This window comes from Microplitis mediator, chromosome 3 (genome assembly GCF_029852145.1).
Source record: "Microplitis mediator isolate UGA2020A chromosome 3, iyMicMedi2.1, whole genome shotgun sequence".
NCBI classification, from domain to species: domain Eukaryota; kingdom Metazoa; phylum Arthropoda; class Insecta; order Hymenoptera; family Braconidae; genus Microplitis; species Microplitis mediator.
In genome coordinates this window covers 17,279,450-17,301,351 of record NC_079971.1, presented here as the reverse complement: position 1 = coordinate 17,301,351, position 21,902 = coordinate 17,279,450, and the positions used below count along the sequence as shown (strand labels likewise).

General features: G+C 29.5%; 1 protein-coding gene across 2 annotated transcripts in view; it reads left to right on the top strand.

Annotated features, from left to right (window-relative positions):
* Window positions 1–353: 353 nt before the first annotated feature.
* The window catches only part of LOC130666103 (G protein-activated inward rectifier potassium channel 3-like), an 81,735-nt gene continuing 60,186 nt past the window's right edge, over window positions 354–21,902 (top strand). Inside the window, exon 1 of one of the 2 annotated variants that reach the window (XM_057466785.1) lies at window positions 354–739. The gene's annotated coding sequence lies outside the window, so the exon portion shown is untranslated. Of the gene's footprint in view, window positions 740–15,118; window positions 15,264–21,902 lie in introns of those variants that run through there. The other variant, XM_057466784.1, reaches the window with a different exon arrangement.

Below are 21,902 nucleotides of genomic sequence, written 5' to 3'. Positions count from 1 at the left end.
CAACATAGAATTAGTTTAAATTTATTTAACTCGAAAACCTGATATCTCTTTAAAGGCATTATTAACTTAGTTTAATAAATTGTAACAAAACAGTAATTTTCATTTATAACATTAGTTTAGTGCTTACATAATGATAGCACATGTACAGATATTATTTTAAACTTATTCAAATTTTTTTTCCAATGATGTGAAATAGTGAGCCGGTTAAATAATCGTTAAGGCTTGTAATTTTGAATTCAACCGTGCAACAAGTGGTGTTAAAGTGAAAGAAAATGTGTGTAAGCAAGTTAGTATAGTAGTAGGGATAAAGGCGAGTATAGATTGTACGGTGCCACTGTAGAATTACGTAGACACTATTGTACGCGCAAATATCTACTTAAGTGTATATAATATTGCAGAAGTTTTGTAAGTGAAGTGAAAAAAAAATCAATTACTATATTTTTTAGCATTCAGCTCTATATTAGCGCAACCATCGTCTAAATAAAAAGATAATAACAATAATAATAATACAATCATTATCAATCAACATTAAACTTGAAGTATGTGTAACCATCTGTGGGTGAATCAGTGACTCTCATATCTACCGAGGTTGTTTGTTCTATAAGTTGTCGAATCAGTAGGAATCTGTGCGGGAAACAGAAATCAATTTATGAATTTTCCGCGAAAATCTGATGTATTTTAAAATTTTTATTATCACCTACAAAATAAAAATATTTTATCATTAAATATTTTAATTTAAGTAAGTAGCATATCCCTTTCCAAATCATTTATACGTTAATTATAATATACTGGTTTACGATGTTTAAAGAAGCCTCTCCACAAATCAGCTCGATAAAAATTTTTAAGAGGTCGCTCACGAATTTTGAAAATATCAAAAATGATCGAAATTCGGATTTTTATTTAAACATTTTTTTTTTTCTCGTGGCAGCAATAGTTTATATTTGTAAAATCATGACTATGCTGAAAACTTCAGCCCAAAATTTAAATATTTAAACGCCGCTCAAAAATTTCGAATATTAACTGATAATATGTAACTAATAGTTTTAATTAGTTTTTATAACTCAATTATTGTCATTCCACTTAAATATAACTTTTGCATAACCAAAAATATACAGGACAGTCTTAAACAAAAAAATTTGGTAAGTTTTAAATAAGTGAAAAAACCTACAAATTGGATTAAAAAATAAAAAAGTATGTAAATAACTTATTATTTCCATTTCTCGGGTTATATTTTCATTCATTGTCATGCAAATTGATGGTGAAAAAATCGAGAAGCTTTATTATTAATATTTAAGGGTCGCTCAAAAACGTCCAAGAGACTGCGCTCGGAAACATTCAAAATTCTTGAGCGCCGTTTAAATATTTAAATTTTGGGCTGAAATTTTCAGCATAGTCATGATTTTACAAATATAAACTATTGCTGCCACGAGAAAAAAAAAAAATGTTTAAATAAAAATCCGAATTTCGATCATTTTTGATATTTTCAAAATTCGTGAGCGACCTCTTAAAAATTTTTATCGAGCTGATTTGTGGAGAGGCTTCTTAAAACATCGTAAACCAACAAATTTTCATGCGAGATGGAAAAAAAAAAAATAGTCGGTTTTTTTGCGCCACCCTAATATATATATATATATATATATGGGTCATTCCACCAAATAAAATTATTTTTACGGGGCGACCCTCGTCGATTTGGTTCAAATTTTGTGGAGTCGTTCTATATATTAAAAAAAAAATTCTCTGAAAATTTGAGCCTTTTATATGCAGCTGTTTCAAAGTTATGATTTTTTGGAATTTTTAAAAATTTTTGTTTTTAACTTTTTCATTAATTTTTTTGAAGGAAAAATTTTTTTTTAAAAATTGAGCACATAGCAGTTTTTCGTAGGAAAAATTTTCAGCTTTCCAATAAGAATATCCATTTTTTATTTTATGTTACAGATGACCTTTTAAAATTCGATTAAAGACGAAAAAACGATGTTTATGACTGTGCGGCGCTTGATACATCTAATTTGATATTTTTTTCTGAAAGCTGAGACTTTTTCCCACAAAATATGTGATTTTCACGATGTGCATATTTTTTGTTTGAACAAAATTAAATAAAATATAAACTCCCTATGATTAAAAAAGTTAATTCTTATTTGTTTTGAGGATGTTGATACATTTTTAACACATATATATCTTAAGCTATCAACAATAGGTGAGATAGGGTGCACTGCTTGTGTTTTTTTCACCGTTTTCGACTCCAAGTATCGTATGTCTAAAACATTTATTTTCTATAAAAAATCGTCATTCCCTGATCAAACGAAACGATTTGTAATGTTAAATGCTCATTAAAAGGGTGATTCAAAAGTATTAAAACTATTCAAAAGCATTAAAAAGTATTTAAAATTTTTTTTCCAATCGTTTTAAGTCGTTTCTTTTAATAAGGGTTGGTTATAACAGTGAAATCAACGCTGGTAGAATTTTGAATATCCGGATGTATAAATTTTGTGGTGTGAGGATATGGTTTCAGGTATGTATCTGCAGTAAAGCTCTAAAAACAAAAATTATAAAACTATTTTTCATGATACCAGCATCAATGGTTCAAGTCTAGGAATCTGTAATTTGAACTTTGATTCTTGAGTTTTGTTCTATAGTGATTTCAAACTATTGATGTCATCTGCGTTAATGACAGTTCTGACTTTGTAATCAAGTTTTATAAAAATTTGTGTACATAATAAATAGTATTTATGGTTTCTGTTTAGTTATAAATTGCAAATCATAAGTTAGGCGTACACTAATGGTTGATCACACCATTGGTCTTAATATAACTTGATTCTAACTGGCTGCTGACACTGATAATAATTTTCAATGCAGGTAATCATGAACAAAATAGTGTGTAACACTAGATAAAACACGACTTCAGATTGCAGTTACTGTCAGCTTTTGCCTACGGCTCGGGCAGCCTACTTTACTATCGTCTGACATCGTTTTGCTTCATCTCTTGCCGCACAATGAACTATTACAGTTTGTTAAAACTATAAAATCAATGACTTGCATTTAAATAATTATTGATTTTGTTCAAACAAAAAATATGCACATCGTGAAAATCACATATTTTGTGAGAAAAAGTCTCAGCTTTCAGAAAAAAATATCAAATTAGATGTATCAAGCGCCGCACAGTCATAAAAGTCGTTTTTTCGTCTTTAATCGAATTTTAAAAGGTCTTCTGTAACATAAAATAAAAAATGGATATTCTTATTGGAAAGCTGAAAATTTTTCCTACGAAAAACTGTTAAGTGCTCATTTTTTAAAAAAAAAATTTTCCTTAAAAAAAATTAATGAAAAAGGTGAAAACAAAAATTTTTAAAAATTCCAAAAAATCATAACTTTGAAACAGCTGCATATAAAAGGCTCAAATTTTCAGAGAATTTTTTTTTTAATATATAGAACGACTCCACAAAGTTTGACCCGAATCGACGAGGGTCGCCCCGTAAAAATAATTTTATTTGGTGGAATGACCCATATATATATTATAGACCCTAAAAAAATAGTGTTCTGATCGATTTTAAGAGCTTGGCATTAAAATGGAAATAACTAGAAAACAATGCAGAATTTGAAAAAAATTTATCGATGATAATTTGTAGAATATAAAATTGTCTACAAAAATGATTTAACGACATTTTATGATAAGTATGATAGTTTTGCCGGAAAAGTAAACAGATATCAAAATTTACTCTTACTTGACTTCGAGCTTCAATAACTTTTGAACAAATGGATTTGTCGGAAAATGATAAGAGACTTTTTTTGTAGAGCGTTAAATTCCCTACAAAAATATATGCTGGGCTTATTCGTACATTCAGCCATTGCCAAGGTGAAAAATTCCAAACTAAAAAAGTTTTTTTTTTCATGTTATTTAAACGTAAAATAGAAATATACGATGAGCGACCTTTCAAAATTGATATTAAGAGCTCCCGTTTTCACAGGCTTTTTTCATGACTATGAAGATATTTCACTGCGGGTTTTGAAAAAAAAAAAAATAGCCGATTTTTTTGAACCGGTCTAATATATATATGAGTTCTAAAGTAAAATTTTATTCAACAAAAAAGATAACTATCCGAACTGAGAAAGTTCATAATATTTATTAAAATATTTTTTACTACAGCGTAGCTTGTATGCACCGGTAGTTGGTAATAATTTCATGACCCTATCTGTGCTTCCTCTTCCTATCACTTTTTGTAATCTGGAACAATATTTAATACGGTATTGCAAATAATGAATAGTTTAATAGAGAATTGAATAGGCGACTATCCGATTTCATGTAATTATTGCATTCTTTTTAATTCTAAATTATTGAATATGAATAAAATTATAAAGTTATCGATGTGCTGACTGCACGGCAAAGAAGCGTTTCGCCATCGTAACAAAAGACGGGATAATGCACCATTTTGTTGCAATGACAAACATGAATAGCTTACGATACCAAATCAATTTGTTTTAGTAACAAATTAATTTGTGTCGTAATTAAGAAGTCGATTTGTTATGAGAACACATAATGTTGATTATAATTATATCATCGTATTTTAAAGCCAGAATTTGTTACCGTAAGTAATCTTAGCTTATAATTACAAAAATTTTTGTTACTACTAAAAATTTGTTCTGTTACTTTAACAAATTAGTTTTTTTATTGGAACACAACAGTTTTATTACAGTTACAAACCATTGATTGACTCAATAAAGAATTTGCTAGCATTACAAAAACATTGTAATCCCAACGAATGTTTCGTTATCCGTATATTAAGGCAGAATTTTGTGGTCGTGAAAATTTTTTTCCGTGTGTTCAAATAGAGTTTATAAATAAATTTTATATACGCCCAGGTAAAAATATTTTATTTGATTTCAGACAAAGGGACTACATTTGGACTAATTGGTCTATATTTAAACTAGTTTGTCTGTTTTTCATCTTTTATAAAGATTTTAAGCTGTCTTGGATCTGTTTGAAAAAAAAAATTGAGTTACGGGCAGACAAAACAAGATTAATTCTTGAACTTAGAAACATTTTAGTTCTGAAAATTCGCAAGGACAAAACTAGATTAAATCATGGACTCGTAATATTTTTTTTTTCATGGACAATATTTATAAAAAAATATTCTAAGCTCCAGAATTGATTATATGTTGTTTACCATTTACATTAGGGTGTCCCAAAAAAAACAAATATTTTTTTTTTCAATGTCTTATGGGCTTAAGTTACTTTATATTATAAAAAAACTTCCCACCGAATTTCAGCCAGATATCTTTAAAATTGAACTATCACAAAGGGGGGTCCCCTTTCCCATTTAAAATACACGGGAAATTTTTCATTTTAGTTTTTTGTTATGAAGACTACGAAAAAATTTTTTTTTTCAAATTTTGCTTCATATAATTTTGTAGGAAATTAAATTCTCTACAAACAAGCCCTGATGCAGTATGTACGTCAAACGAACTAGAAAAAAGTTACGGGGCTTCAAAGATCAACAAAAATTTAGTTTTGTCAGTGGTAAATTTTTTTTCATTTTTATTTTATCAAAAAATTTGTTTTCAAATTTTGACAAGCACGTTCTTGTAGGAAATTAAATTTCCTACAAAAAGTGCCTGATATCTCTTATACGTCAAATGAATAAGAAAAAAGTTACAGATCTTGGAATGTCAACGAAAAACGGAGTTCACTTTCTGTTAACATTAAGTTCAAAAAATGAATATTTTTTAAACGTCACTTTTCGTTGACATTTAAAGTCCTGTAACTTTTTTCTTATTCATTCGACGCACATAGGATATCAGGTACTTTTTGTAGGAAATTTAATTTCCTACAAGACCGTGCTTGTCAAAATTTGTAAAAAAAAATCGGTCTATCAATTGATCCTGCGGGCCAACCCCAAAACTTCCCGCTGTTTGCGAGCTCAACAACCTCGAAAACATTACTGTGAATACATTTTGGAGCTCTTCGAGCTGGAAAATACTTCTGTATGCTGTTGTGTTTGAAAAAAAAAACGTTTTTCACCATTTTTTCTCCAACGATATCTCTCAAATGAGTTGACCGATTGAGATGGTTAAGGTGGCAATCGACGCGATTTATCAAGTTCTAAAGCTGATCAAATTTTGAATTCGATTTATCGAGTTGTTCTTCTGATATTTAAAAAAAAATAAAAAATAAATTTTTTTTAAATTCTTTCGACAACGGTTTCTCTTGAACGAATGAACCGATCTTGATAGTTGAGATGGCATTCGATGTGGCTTATAAAACTTTAGAGCCCAGTCGATTTTGGAATCAATCCATTTAGCACATTAAAAATCATCCAAAAAAAACGTTTTTGAAAAAATTTTATTTTTGTAATATCTCTGAACGAGCCCTACTGATCAAGTTCAAATTTTTACAGCTTCAAGATATTGACAAGCCGCGTCGAATGACACCTTAAAGTTCAAAATCGGTTCATCTGTTCAAAAGATACAGTTATTTACATACGTACGTACGTACGTGCATACATACATACATACACTCGGACATCATCTTGAAATTAGTCAGAATAGCTTCCTAGAAGCTCAAAACGTCAAGATCTCTTAGAAATTCGATTTTCGTAAATCGAACGAGGTCCTGATCATGAACTCGTCAGGTTGACCCGATGGCAAATAACTTTTTTTTTGAATAGGGATATCCTGATGAGGTCCTGACAAGGAACTTGTCAGGTTTTCCCTAACAAGGCAAACCTTATATTAACCTGATAAGGTCCTTATGGTACTTCAGGCAATCCATGAAGAAATTCTAGTCGGGTACATAATGCATCAGGACTTTTTTGTGGAGAATTTAATTTCCTGCAAAATTATACGAAGCGGAATTTAAAAAAAAAATTTTTCGTAGTCTTAATAACGAAAAACTAAAATGAAAAATTTCCCGTGTATTTTAAATGGGAAAGGGGAACCCCCTTTGTGATAGCTCAATTTTAAAGATATTTGGCTGAAATTCGGTGAGGATTTTTTTTATCATATAAAGTAACTTTTGAGCCCATAAGACGTTGGAAAAAAAATATTTGTTTTTTTTGGGACACCCTAATTTACATAGTGTCTTTCGTTTAAAAATGTTGGCAGTTAACGATAGTTTGAAAACTTCATCCTTTGGTCGTTTTGACTGAATATTTATAATATTGAATAAAACGAATAAAACTACTCTTAAAATGTCAAAAAAATTTTTCTTATTTACTGGATGAAATTAAAAAATATTTTGGTATTAGAAATCATAAAAATTCTTTCAACATCTTATTACGAAAGTGCATTAGCATCTTTCAAATATCAAAAAAATTAAAATAAAATTTTAAATCTAGATTATGATTATTATTGATATTTGTAAAAAGTCATATTTTTGATCTAAAGGCGATTAAGAGTAGACTTAAAATTATAATTAAAAAAGTCTGTTTTTTTTCTTCAAACTCATCAAAACAAACTAATAATTATAACAAAAAAGTCAGTTTTTAATCTAGAAGCGATTGAAAACTGAGTAAATATGATCCTGATTAAGAAAAATGAATTAATCCATGCTAAGTGTTATTCGAAAATAAGCCCGATATTGGCCTGGATAGTGGATAGTGCGTGTTATGTCCGGATTTAATTAATTAATAATAATTAATTATTGGAAATGGTCGCGTGGGCCTCAAGTGGGAGGCACCGGGCAAACAGGGTGATTTTCGTAGAGGATTAGCTCTAGGTTTTATTTTTATTGTGAGAACTCGAATGATAAACCCCGTGGGGGCCTCTCTGTGTATTCGATGCAGAATTTGGATGCAATATATTAAAAAATTTCGTAACTTCACCTACCTTTCGTTGTTCGCTGCTTACTTGTAAGTTGGTCTTTGTAGCCTTCGGACTGCAAACTTCTGGGTACGGCTTCTGTTGGTCCCTGGTCGAAAGATGAATTGGCTCAGGAAGAAGGGATGCGTTTCTTAATATAAGAAATAAACTAATGCATGGTTTCCCAATGATAGATGTTTATTGAAATATTTCCCTATGGGCTCGCCGTACTCAGTTCACAAGATGTTAAATTATTCTTAACACTAAGGTTCTTTTCTTTCACTTAAATCTCTAAAGATTGCACTTAACTATTAGAACTTAAACTTACAGGTTTTACACTTTGAATTTGTTGAGTCTTTAGCTCATAAGAGTTCGGTATGAATCCCCGACTCCAGCAATTTACTTGGACGAGAATCGTTGTTTATACACTTAACAATTATTATAAAAATCACCCACGCCTCCTCGTGTTTACGTGAGCGGTACTTCCCGTGTGGTGATTTTCGGAAAAGAAAATATAATTTAAAAAGAGACAATTTTGAATAGAACTTTAACGGTAACAAGCGACTTGACACGCATCCTCGAGTGCAATATCGAGACGATCTTCCCGTGGGATTTTATAGTATACTTGACTGTTTAGATTTTATTTAACGGATATGAACTAATCGGTTTTAAGAGAAATAGAAAATAGAAAAGAGGGTTGCCTAAACGTAACACGGTTTAGAACTCACGCGGGCCAGCAAGGAAGATGCATTAACTTCTCAAGCGTCATAGGCTGCCGCACTTTGGTGTTCGTTGTTTTTATGACCTCGGTTCGCGGTTCTGGAGGGAATAATTTAGAATATATAATTGGATGAATTTAGAATACAGTCAAGTGTAATTCCCTGATTGGAGGAATCGTTGACGACATGCAACCAGGTGTTGGCCGAAGTTGCTATCCCTAAAATTGTTAACGCTGCACTTTGCAGCGAGCGCGGCAAAGAGGCCCCTTTAAATATACGGCAAGCCGGATATAAGATGCGGATAAAAACCAATTAAAATCCCATATAAAATAAATACGATTTCAACACCCAAACTAAATAAAGAAATTCTTAATTTATCATTTATTTTGAAACATATCTAATTTTTCGACTGGGGTATCGAAATTTATTGTACTTTAAACTTTAACTTGAAAAAAATTATAAACAGGTATGTTTATAAAAAAAATGCCGTCTGGCAGCCAGAATGGAAGGTAGATTTTTTGAAAATTTTCAGCACTTCCCTGACTTTTCAGTGGCTCGCGCTTAGTTTAAAACGAAGGCGGCCCTTGTACATTTTTACTAAGGTTGAAGCCAATTTTGGAAAATCAGTTTTTCAATTCGAGATTCTTAACCCGTTCGGCATCCATGTCAGAAAGGCATCATTGTGTTATCTGAAAAAAGATATCTTTTAGAGACCAGACAAATGTTATCTTTTTGACAACTTTTTAAGGATATCGATTCATCGAGATCTAAAAGATAACTTTATGATAACTTCTGTAGATGTCCTCATGAGGCCAAAAAGATATCTTTTTATTAACATTTGATCATAACCTAAATCTATCAGCTGACGTTTGGTATTCATATATTTTATGTTTAGTTTAGTCTAACCTACAAAATAGATATACGTGCAAAGAGTGTTTGATAAAAAATGTCCATTAGAAAAACATTTAAAGAATTATCTACAAGTCAAAAAATGGACGTTTACGAAAATTCTTTAATATTTCAATAAACAATTCTAATCTCTAGGAACCTCAGATTATTGAGCCTCAATCATTACCCTGAATAAGAAAAGTCATTTATTCCACGCTAAGTGTATATCTATATTAGACTGGGCCAAAAAAATTGACTATTTTTTTTCTCATAGCTATATCGAAAATATTATTCAGAATGACAAAAAAAAAATTTCATGAAAGTTTGAGCCCTTAATATTAATTTTAAGAGGTCTATCATCGCAATTTTTTATTTTAATTCATAATTTGATGTTTTACGTCAGAACAGCTCAAACATTAGAGTAAAAAAAATTCATTTCCACTTATTATTATGTAAAATTAAATTCCCTACAAAAAAGGTCTGGTTGAAAATTTTCGTCAGAAAAGCCGTTTCCGATTAATTAAGCTTAATAAAGTGATATATTTTTTCGATTTAACATTTTTACTTTGGAATTTTGTAACTGACGAATCAAGAAATATCTAAAAAAGATCATGACAGATTTTCGAAGGAAATTGAATGCTCTACAAAAAAGGTCTCTTAACATTTTTTGCTAAATTCACTACTTCGAAAGTTATTCAAGGTTGAATTTGAGTCAAAACGATTTCAATAACGTAATATTAAGGGTGGCATTCCCATAATTATACGAACTGCTCCCATAAATTATGGACGTAGCTTCTATAACGGTATAAGACAAAAATCTCATAAAATTATGAAAACCGTACCCGTAATTTTTTTTCCTTATAGTAAATCATGAGTGGAGATCAAGTAATATTTTATTAAAAATAAAAATATGAAGACAACAACAATACAATATTGAATTTACAAAGTAAAGAAAAGAATAGTTAAAATTATTATATTAATATCATAAATTTTACGAAGAATCTTATAACTACTCGTCTAACTTAATAAACATTTATGAGGATGATATAAAATAAATAAAAATACCTCTAATTTTTCATAAAATTAAAATTCATGCAGTTTAGGTTTATTACATACAATAATACATCGAATAGTTTTTTATTTTATTAATACAAAAAAGTATAATTTATTCTTATTCGTAAGTGTGTTATTTATCGTCAAGCATACAAGTAGTTCTGCAAACAAATCTCATAAGCATGCCCTGATTAAAAATACTCATTGAAAAGTATTGAAAAAGATGAGAATTGAATTCTTTTGAATTCTTTCTATACTCCAAGGGTTTCATCTGGACATAAATTTAAGACTTTTCAATCATATTGAATCCAAAAATAATTAAATATAAGAATTTTTAAACTTTCGAGGAATTGAAAAAGATTTAAATGAATTGATATTTTTAATCTTTCTCAATCTTTCTCAATACTAAAATAGTTTCATATTTCGGGTTAAGAGTTGGATTGGAAAAGATTGAAATGAATTGAAATTTTCAATATTTCTGAATACTTTTCAATAACAAAATAATTTCACATTTCGAGTTACGTGTGGGATTGAAAAAGATTCAAATGAATTGACGTTTCTGAATCTTTTTGAATCCTTCTCAATACCAAAATAGTTCGATATTTCGGATCGAGTGTAGGATTGACAAGAATTAAAATGAATTGACATTTTTTAATCTTTCTGAATCCTTCTCAATACCAAAATAATTCCATATTGGAAGGTATTGAAATGATGAAAGATTGAATTACTGTCAATACTTTTGAATTCAATTTTAAGAATTACAAAGTATTCAAATGATCAAAATTTCAATTCCATTCAATACTTTCCAAAACCTCCGTATGGATTTAAAAGAATTGAAATAATTTTCAATCCTTTTCAATGAGTATTTTTAATCAGGGTGATAATATTAAAATCAATAAAAATAAAGATTATCATAATTACACAACCCCATACAACTCAACTGATAATAGACACTTGCTAAATAAAGTAGATGCTTCTTGAATAAATTGCCGTGGAGTACTGACCAGAAAAATAACCCAAATCCGAGCATTCAGAACAAAAAACTATTTTGATTGAACACCGTTGTAAAAATTACTTAAAGATAAACAAAAATTATCGTCGAGAAATTATAAATAGCTGTATTTCAATGAAATTTTATTAAATGGGTGTAAAGACTGCTATTAATTTTTGAAACTTTAATGATTTTCTATTAGTGTTCTTCCTTAACTAAGTACATATCAATTTAAATTTCACAAATTTTATTATGCTGGCAAGAGAAATTCTGCATTCCTGAAAAAGTAGAGTATACACTGACCATATAATGAGAATTATCAACTCAAAAAACTAAAACTTTTGAAATTGTAAGAATTTTTATTATGCTTACTTTAGTATTTTCAAATTGAATCAATGTCCGAGAATTTATATCCAGACAATAATAATAAAAATTGAAGTTAATATAAATATCATGACAAAATCTTTAAACTTTGTTATTCTCTTGTGATAATTATTATTTTTAGTTCTAATTATTTTTTGTGTGATCAAAAATTATGAAAGTTATATAATATAAACCAAAAAAAAAACATTTTTTTATAGAAAAATTTTACAAAGGAGTTTAAAATATAATGAATTTATTTCGAATTTAATACTTTAATTTTTGATACAAAATCATAAAAAATTTATAAATACATCATTGAAAAACTATAATATGATACACGTCATAATTTTTATTTACATTCCAATTAATAGCAATCTTTTATCAAAACTTTACCCCCGATTTACAAAATTTCAAGATTTATTTTGATATTACTTTCATAGCATAACATATCTTATGTTTGCTGGTTATTAAAAATCGAAGACTTCTAAAATCATTATGATACTCGATAATTTTTTTTGCGTACTTATTACTTTCTACCAATTTTTCATAAAAATTATCATAATTTATGATTTTTTCAAAAGATCTAACCCGGGAAAAAATGTTTTTATAAAATTTTATAAAATAATGTAAAATTTTATACAATTTTATAAAATTTTGTAAGATTTTATAAGATTTTACAGCAAAACTTTATAAAAATTCATACAATTTTATACAATTTAATGAAATCTTATAAAATTTTATAAAGTAAGATCTGAGTAAGGAACGTAATAGATAAATGTAATTTTATAAAATTGTATGACATTTTTTAAAATTGTATAAAATAGAATAAAATTTTATAAAGTTTTACACAATTGTATAAAATTATATAAAATTTTATACAATTTTATAAGACTGTACAGCGAAATTTTATAGAATTTCATATAATTTTATATAATTTTATCAAATCTCATAGAATTTTATGAAATTTTATAAAATTTTATATGGTAAGATCTTAAAAGGGAAGTAATAATTGGATACAATTTTATATAATTGTACGAAATTTTATAAGATTTTATAAAATTGTATAAACTTTTATACAATTTCATAAAATTATATAAAATTTTATACAATCTAATACAATTTTATATGATTTCATGAAGTAAGTCCTTAGAAGAGAAGTAATATTTAGATGAAATTTTATAAAATTTTATAAAGTTGTATACGATTTCATGAAATTATATATTATTGAAACTCGAAGAGCTCAAAAAAACAAATATATTAAAATATATTGCCGAGCTCGTCGAGCTCGAATAAGTATTTTGACAAAAGTGTTTTCGAGCTGTGTAAGCTCGAAAACAGCGAGAAGTCTCAAAGCTGGCCTGCAGGGTCAGCTGGTTTAATTTTTTTTATACAAACCTTGTCCTGAAAATAACGAATACAACAAAAAAAGAATTGTCAAATTTGCTGCAGTCGTTTGGAAACTATGCGCGTACATGCATTTTGGTGATTCATTTTTATTTATCTTTAATATAGAAGGTAGGAGATAGAAAAAGTTAATATATAGATTTGTGTAATAATATTTTTTAAAATGCTTATAAAATGATTTATTAAGCTTAATTAAATTAAACAAAATTGATAAGTTACATAAGGAAAAACTTCATTAAAATTTACTAAGCTGCCAAAATGAGTTTTTTTAAACGATTCCATATTATTTTTGAAAAGAAACAAACTTATAACATGGTGTACTACTACTTTCGTCGTCCTTACTAAGGGCGCCACTGGAAGCAATACGGTCTCCCAGAACCGGATCTTAATACGTCAGGGTCGGTGTAATATTATAATTGTAAGAGAAGAAAGAGGAAGGATAATTTATAAATGAATTAGATAGTCAAAAAGTATTATTCAATCAATGGTCATTTACCATGAATATTTGCCGATATATCGTATTAAATGCCTATTTTCTTTTCTAAGATCGTTTTAGTGATTTATTTTATATGTACTTCTATATTATTGATAATCATATCCCGAGTCGAAATTTAAAACGTATCTCCAGCGTCTCAGGCGTTTATAACGTAAATTAAGCGTCTCAGGTGTTAAGAGCATGTTTAAAACTTTTCAATAATTTTTTAATTCCGATTAAAATTAAAAAGGTCATGTACTGGGTATTAGGTAAAAAATTTTTTTTCCATTTTCCGTCAAGTTATGACTTCTATGTTTTTATGATATTTCGGGCCAATATGTGGTATATGGGGCATAATGGACCACTCGAAAAAAAAATTAGGAAAACGGTTGACCCTAAAGGCCATCCCTGCAACTTCCCGCTTATTCCATACTTAGGCGCTCAAAATTGCACTTATTACGTTTTTGAGCTGAAACGTTTTAATCACGCTTATAACGTCTGAGACGCTTGACATACGCTTTAAACGCCTAAAACGCTCAATATACGTTTTAAAGACCTGAGGCGCCTGAGATACGTTTCAAATTTCGACTCGAGATGTTGGACCACTTTTACAAATAATTAGATTCAAATTATACATAATTCTCTATAATCTTTCTTACTCGGAATCCATACTGCAACTACATATATGCTTATAATACACAAACTTTTACTTGACTAAACAAATTAAGATTTACAAAAGATTTTGACAGTTCGCACTGTCATTGAAATTTTGTTCATTTACTGCTCGAACATCACTGATGTTCGGTTACTGCCAATCATACGTATCATCTACTTTTTTTCAACATGTACTACCTCTATTTTTATTACTATTACCTCTTCCATACGGAGTACCTGGACCTGGTGATCATTTATGTTCATGTATGATGCATATATATCTACATAGAAGTATATATGAGCATATACTTTTATGTGGATTTTTATGTATCTTATCTGATTACATATCAGTCATATATGATCTTATATATTTTTTTTCCTGGAAAAATTTTTGTTAACCTTAGTTATTCAAAAAGTTTTGGACGATATTTGGAAATTATTAGGTTTTATTAGTTATTAGTTTTGATGAAAAATTCAGATGCCTCACTCAACCTTACATTATTTATTTATGAAAATTCTTTAATAATATGCATTCAACATATAATATCAAATTTAAAAGGCATAATAAATGAGCTCATTTTACTACCTGTCATGGCGTATGTAAGTGGATATGTTTAATACAGAGAAGACTCGTACTGATGCACGTGTATTGTGCCAATGATCTCAAGGACGTTCGCATAAAAGACTCACTTAATGTATAGGTACAACTAGCTTCTAGTGACGAGGCTTTTGCATCGTTGACTATAAACGCTTACTCCCACTTTCAAAACTAAATACTATAATATACATTAGTATAATAGCACATCATTGATGTGAATTCTAACAGTCGTGAAATCTAGTCCTCTCTGTACGTTGAATGTCAGTGATAAAAGAATTAAAATGTACAGTTATAAGAAATTATTTTATTACTTTTTAAATTAAATAGGTATACTTTTCATTTTTATTTTTTTTTTTAAATATTAAACATATAATGTACAATTTTATAATTTTCCAATAATATTCTAATTAAAGAAAATGGAATTAACTACTAGAAATATCTTATAAATTTTTATCACTCGAATTAGAATTTGTGATTTAAATATTATTACTCGTTTGCTAAAATACTATTGCAGTATATTTATTATATTATTCGATGTTTACTTTTTGTAATTGTATCTAGCACAATGATGTATCCTTACCAAGTATAGCTCTTCACTTCCCGATGAACAAAGATTTTATACAATTGTATACAATTTCTATACAGTTGTATACAATTGGATCGGGCCATTTTTTGTATATAATTTTATACAATTGTATAAAATCTTTTTTCACCGGGTTACGCAAATTTATGACTAAAAATAAATTCTACAAGTTCACATAATTGTTTTTACATAAATTACATTAATAATTTCCATTCTGTAGCCAGGAATAGTTTTGAGTTTTAGCAATATTCTAAGGACAGAAGAAAATATTTAGATGAAAAAAAAATCTAGTGGCGAAAATGAAACTTTATATGTACTCAAATAAACGAAATTATTATCACTATGGTTGATAAATCTACGGATGTATGAATTTGAACGAAAAAACCTTATCAAACGGCGTTTGCCTTTTATAGTCACAATATATGATCGAATAATATATTATGGAAAAATAATATAGGAGAGACTGGGGACACAGTTCAACAAAAATAGTTTTGTTTTTTTACCAAAATTTATTAGTTATTCCATGTTTTACTGATCAGAAAGGGTGTCGCGAATAGGTGCCCTTAGACAAAATAACTTTGACAGGTTCTTTTGTCGAAGTTATTTTGTTTGAGGGTAATTTGTTACAGAACCCACAAAAATTGAAGGGTTTAAAAAACAATCCTAAATTTTTAGGCAGTTTTCAAAATACTGTGACTTAACGAAAAATAGTCGTAGAACATAGAAAAACGAATTGAACCTTGAAGTTTCTAGTCTAAAAAGACCTTTAGGTCAAATGTACTTATAGTTACGTAGTTAAGTACTTATCCCTGATAGTTTTTGAGTGATCATGAAAAAATCAGAGGCAAAAAAATTTTCGAAATTTATTTTTACCTTTCAAATAATTGACGGTATTCAATAATTTTTAACTTCCCGCAAAAGAAATTGAAAATATTCAAAAATTCGAGAAGTTATGGATTTCACCCTGATTTTCGAAAATCAAATTTTCATCATATGTCGACGTTTTGAGGTCTTAGGAAGCTATTCCGACCGAATTCAGAATGATGTCCGAGTGTCTGTATGTATGTGTGTATGTAAACTTTTTATAACTTTTGAACTAATTAACCGATTTGAATGGTTCTTCCGGCAATCAAAAGAGTTTGTCGGCCGTCAATTTTTCTGAAAATTTCAAAACAATTGATCAAGCAGTCTCAAAGATATTTAAGGATTACGAAAAAAAAAGTTTTTTTAATTTCTTAGAAACGACTTAAACGATAAGCCCCAACCATCTCAATCGGCTCATTAATAAACGAATTCGTTAAAGCAATATCGTCGGAGAAAAAAATAGTAAAAAACGTTTTTACGTGAATGTCTTTGAAACGACTAAATTAAACATTTCTAAAATTTGATCAGCTTCAGAACTCAATAATACACGCCGATGGCCACATCGATCATCAAATTCAATCGCTTAGTTCAAAAGATATCAACGACATCAAGTTTAAAAAATAACATTTAATCTCATTTTTTCTGGATAAATTATAAATTATAGTGTACTGAAATGTTTTGAAAATTATACCAATTCATCGTCTTTATGGTCTCTCTCGATCACTACATAGAGTAATGCAATTCGGTTTTTAGCTTAAATAATATTGTCGACAAAAAAATTTTAAAAAACACCGTTTTTCTCGGATATTTCACATAATAACGCTTTTATTTGGGTCAAAACTGATCCAACTTCTTATTTTGATCACTTGAATTGATTTGTGCCTGCTATATTTATTCTATTGAACATCATCGTGAATAAAAATTTAAAAAACGCTTGTTCATTAATTGTTTTCGAATCTTAAATTTTCAAACTAATATAAAACGTAACTTGTTTGAGCTTGAAAAGCTCAGAAAAAAGAATGCATGCAACAGTATTTTCGGACTCCTTGAGCTCGAAAACAACAGAAAGTTTTGGGGCTGGCCCCCAAGGCTAACTGCTGCTCAGATGTTTTTTAGCAATGTCATCTGAAAATTTTTTTAGTACGATTTTACTTTTTAATTTGAGAGATTCTAAAGATTTTACTAATAATTTTTTGTTGGTTTAACGGTATTTAAACTAAAAGTGACAGTTTTGACTAACAATTAATCATTCAGCAACTAACCATCGTTTTTCAAACTTCAAACTGTCCTATAGAAAATGCAACTGTTGTCTTATGTCTGAATACTAAAAAAAAAAATTTTTTTCGTCAATAGTTAACATTTTTTTATGACGAAAATTTAAATTGTTGCTAAAAAAATACTTGAAACATGAATCAAAATTGAAAAATTTATCTTTCGATTGATTTTTGTAAAGGGACAATTTCAATTACTCGGAAATCAATAATAAAATATAGAGGATGGTTGAACCTGTGGGCCAATACTAAAACTTTCCTTTCTTCCCGCATGAAAAAGCTATTTATGGCTGATCATATACCGAGAATTCAACTTCGCTTTTATAGAAATAAATAAAATCATATATGGGTATTTATATAGAATTTCGCCGCTTATTACATATATTCGTTGCATATGGATTATTGTAGAATACATTCTATAATGATGTAGTACATTTTTGATATAATATTAAACATATAACATTTAATATACCAGTAAAATATATATTTTAATATTCGCAGATATATAACTTATATTATATTCGGATTAATATACCCTTGTAGGAAAAAAAATATTGAGGCCCGGCCTCCAAAGATTGGTCCGAGATCCGACTAACGTTCAAGTGACAAGCCTCGGTACGCCAGTCTTGGGCCATGATTAAGCCACTACTCAAGTAACAAGCCTTGGTTTGTAAGTCTTGGGCCAAGATTCCACCAATACTCAAGTGGCAAGCCTTGGTTTGCCAGTCTTGGCCCAAGGCTCAACAGACATTTCATTGACGGGCCTTGGTTTACCAGTCTTGGGCCAAAGCTCAACAGACATTCAATTGACAGTCTAAATAACAAATGGTACCTAAAACTTCTGGCTTTTATTTATAGCGTAACAGCCTAGTGGATAAGACACTTGCCTAGCAGCCATGAAGGACCAGGTTCGAGACCCAGCAAATGCAAAAAAAAATTAGTTTCATCAACCTACACGATCTCTCTATCGCACAAATTTATTTCCATATATATGTTATAATCACGCATATGTCTTCTAACATTTTTTTTATATTTAATACGTATAGGTGCTTATTTAGCAACAGTCTTGGCAAAATACTAGCTCCTCGATATTAGGCCAATACTTAGATGCAGTTTTGGCACAAAACTGGCACTGGATATTGAGACAATACTAAGATGTAGTCTTGGCACAATACTGTCACCCAAGCTTCGCTCAGTGCTATCATTTCGATGATTAGACAGACTTGGGCCAAGCTTGGATTTCAAGCTTCTCCCAGAGTAAATAAGTCTTGCGCCAAGCCTCGACCAAGCTTGGGCCTATTGTTTTTTCCTATAAGGATATGATTCAATATATACTATATATCATATTTCACACCATAGGATGAACAGTATGCGTGAGCATATTTAATTTGATAAATATGTAGTTATATTTTTCCCATATATTTCAACATATGTAAAAAAAAAAAATCTGTCTATCGGTTGACCCTGCGGGCCAGCCCCAAAACTTCCCGTTGTTTTCGAGCTCCTTGAGCTCGAAAACACTGTTGTGAATACATTTTCGAGCTCTTCGAGCTCGAAAATACTTTTGTCTCCCACTGTTTTCGAAAAAAACCTTTTTTAGCATTTTTCTACCACGATATCACACGAAAGAATTGACCGATTTCGATGGTTGAGGCGGCAATCGACGTGCTTTATTGAGTTCTAGAGCTGATTAGATTTTGAAGTCGATCGTTTAAGTCGTTTCTGAGAAATCAATAAAAAACTGAAAAAAAAAAATTTTTTTTTCCGTAATTCGCCAATATTTTCGAGTCTCCTTGATCAAATGATCTGAAATTTTCAGAAAAGTTGATGGCGAACAGGCTCTTTCGATTGCTGCCTTAACCATCCAAATCGGTTCATTAGTTAAAAAGTTATAGAACGGTCACACACACACACACACACACACACACACATACATACATACATACAGACACTCGGACATCATTCTGAAAATCGTCAGAAAGCTTCCTAGGACCTCGAAACGTCGACATCCGATGAAATTTCGATTTTCGCAAATCGGGGTGAAAATAATAACTTCCCAATTTTTCGAAAATCGTTGATTTTCTTAGCGGGAAGTTAAAAATATGTTTCAATACAATTCAACATTTATGTTAAGCTATATGATCGATATGAGTTCAAAAGTGCTAAAAATAGTCAGAAATTTGAGTTAGGAGATTGTATCAAAATATCCTGGATATACAAGATAACGATTATTGAATTGATTTTAGAATCGGATGAATCCATTAGAAAAATCAACAATTTTATTATTTATCACATATATGTAGGATTATACACAGTAATATATAGCAATGATATATTATCATAAATACGTGGTAGTATATATGTGGCGTTAAATTGTAATACTTTATGATAATATAAACGTAGTAAAATTATAAAAGAGGGATTAACCTTGTCAAGTCTGGTCGCACCTAAGTATTATGGTCGAATATTAGGGCGCCACTGGAAGATGGACTTGGCCTTCCAGAACCAGATCTCGTTAAATTTTATTGTAGATCAATCAGGGTCGTTGTAAAATTAATTTTTGTGAGAGAGCAGAGGAATATCAAATAGGCTGAAATAAATTTATTTAAACTTTAGTCTAATTTTAATTAACTAAGCACCTTGCTTTAATTTTATTTTCCTTATAACAATTAATTTTCCTTATGACAATGAAATCTCATAAAAAACTCAATTTTCCTTATAGCAAACTAAATTCGTATGGCAAACTAATTTTAAGCGTCTCCCGGACGTTACCACACTCGCACACACTCTATTTTAAGCGTCTCCCGGACGTTACCACACTCACTCTATTTTAAGCGTCTTTCCGGACGTTTCCACATTCACACACACGTTAAAAGACCGTCCTTAATACCTTGTCCCCTGGACTTTAACCTTAATAACCAATTAATACCGTCCCCAGGACGTTAACCGCATTTATTTTAAAAACATCCCCTGGATGTATCCTTAATCTAACTTTATTTGGTCCACCGGACCTAAATCACAGACATAGTTCAACTATTTAACACTAATTTGACTCTACTTTCCCTTGTACTTCAAGACCTTTAATATCACCGCTTTCTTCTTCACTCTAAATTTTCATGACTCTAATTCCAACTAAACTTTCAATATAAAATTTACGCATTAATTTAATCTACTTAGAATTGCACCAATCACTTTAATTCACTTAATTCTCAATAAATAATTAATTAATTTTGTGTAAATTTAATTATTAATTAATTAACTTTTCATTTATAAATTTTCACTATTAATTTGCCTCAATTATTATACATTAAATTTATTTTACTACAAAATAAACCGTTCCTTTATTCAACTCAATCTCAATTTATCAAAATTCTAGCGTCCTTTTTATGACTTCATTTGATTTAGAAATTTATTTAATTAACTTAAAATTGTTTAAGACCAATTTTATGACTAGAATTAAGTCCATAAATTGACTAGAAAGTCGGCCAGTGAGTTGGCGTCACCCGGACCTGAATTTACGCATGGATACGAGTAATTTATTTAATTAATAATTAATTCGGCCAATGGAATCAATTCCAGCCTGAATTAAATCATGTCGCAACAAGAAAATTAATTTATAGCGACCGATGGGCCTGGGATAAAATAAAAAGAATTTAGTTGAATTATTTACCGAATTATTTACGTAAAAAATTTATTTTATTCCGGCTGAAAGGCCTTGAATAAAATAAAATCAGAGTTATAGACAAGATAGCGGATAATAGTGGCGCGACAACTTTCGAGAACACGAGACTCGATGCGTGGTTGAAACGGCCGACGGGCCTGAAACTTCCAATTTATTTACGCGTAACCAACGGGAAGATATTAAGTAATAAATTATATTTTGTTAAAGGAATCAAGGCTTTTCTGGTACCGTTTATAGACTTTTTAGATTAAATTCGTATTAATCGTATTAATAGATACATGTGGACTAACCTTTGTTAGTACGCACTGTAATAAATACATTTATCGAATAAAAGAAAATCTTGAATTTACTATATTTTAAAACGGTTTCGCCCCGAATATACTTGCTGGGCTCATCAGTAAAGTTGATGCAAGTATATTCTACTTTAGACCGTATAAATGATGTTAAATTTGAAAAATAAAATTGAAAATTTAAAAAAAATTATGATGAATTTTTCATATGATGATGTTCGAGCAAAAGTAGAATATACTTGCATCAACTTTACTGATGAGCCCAGCAAGTATATT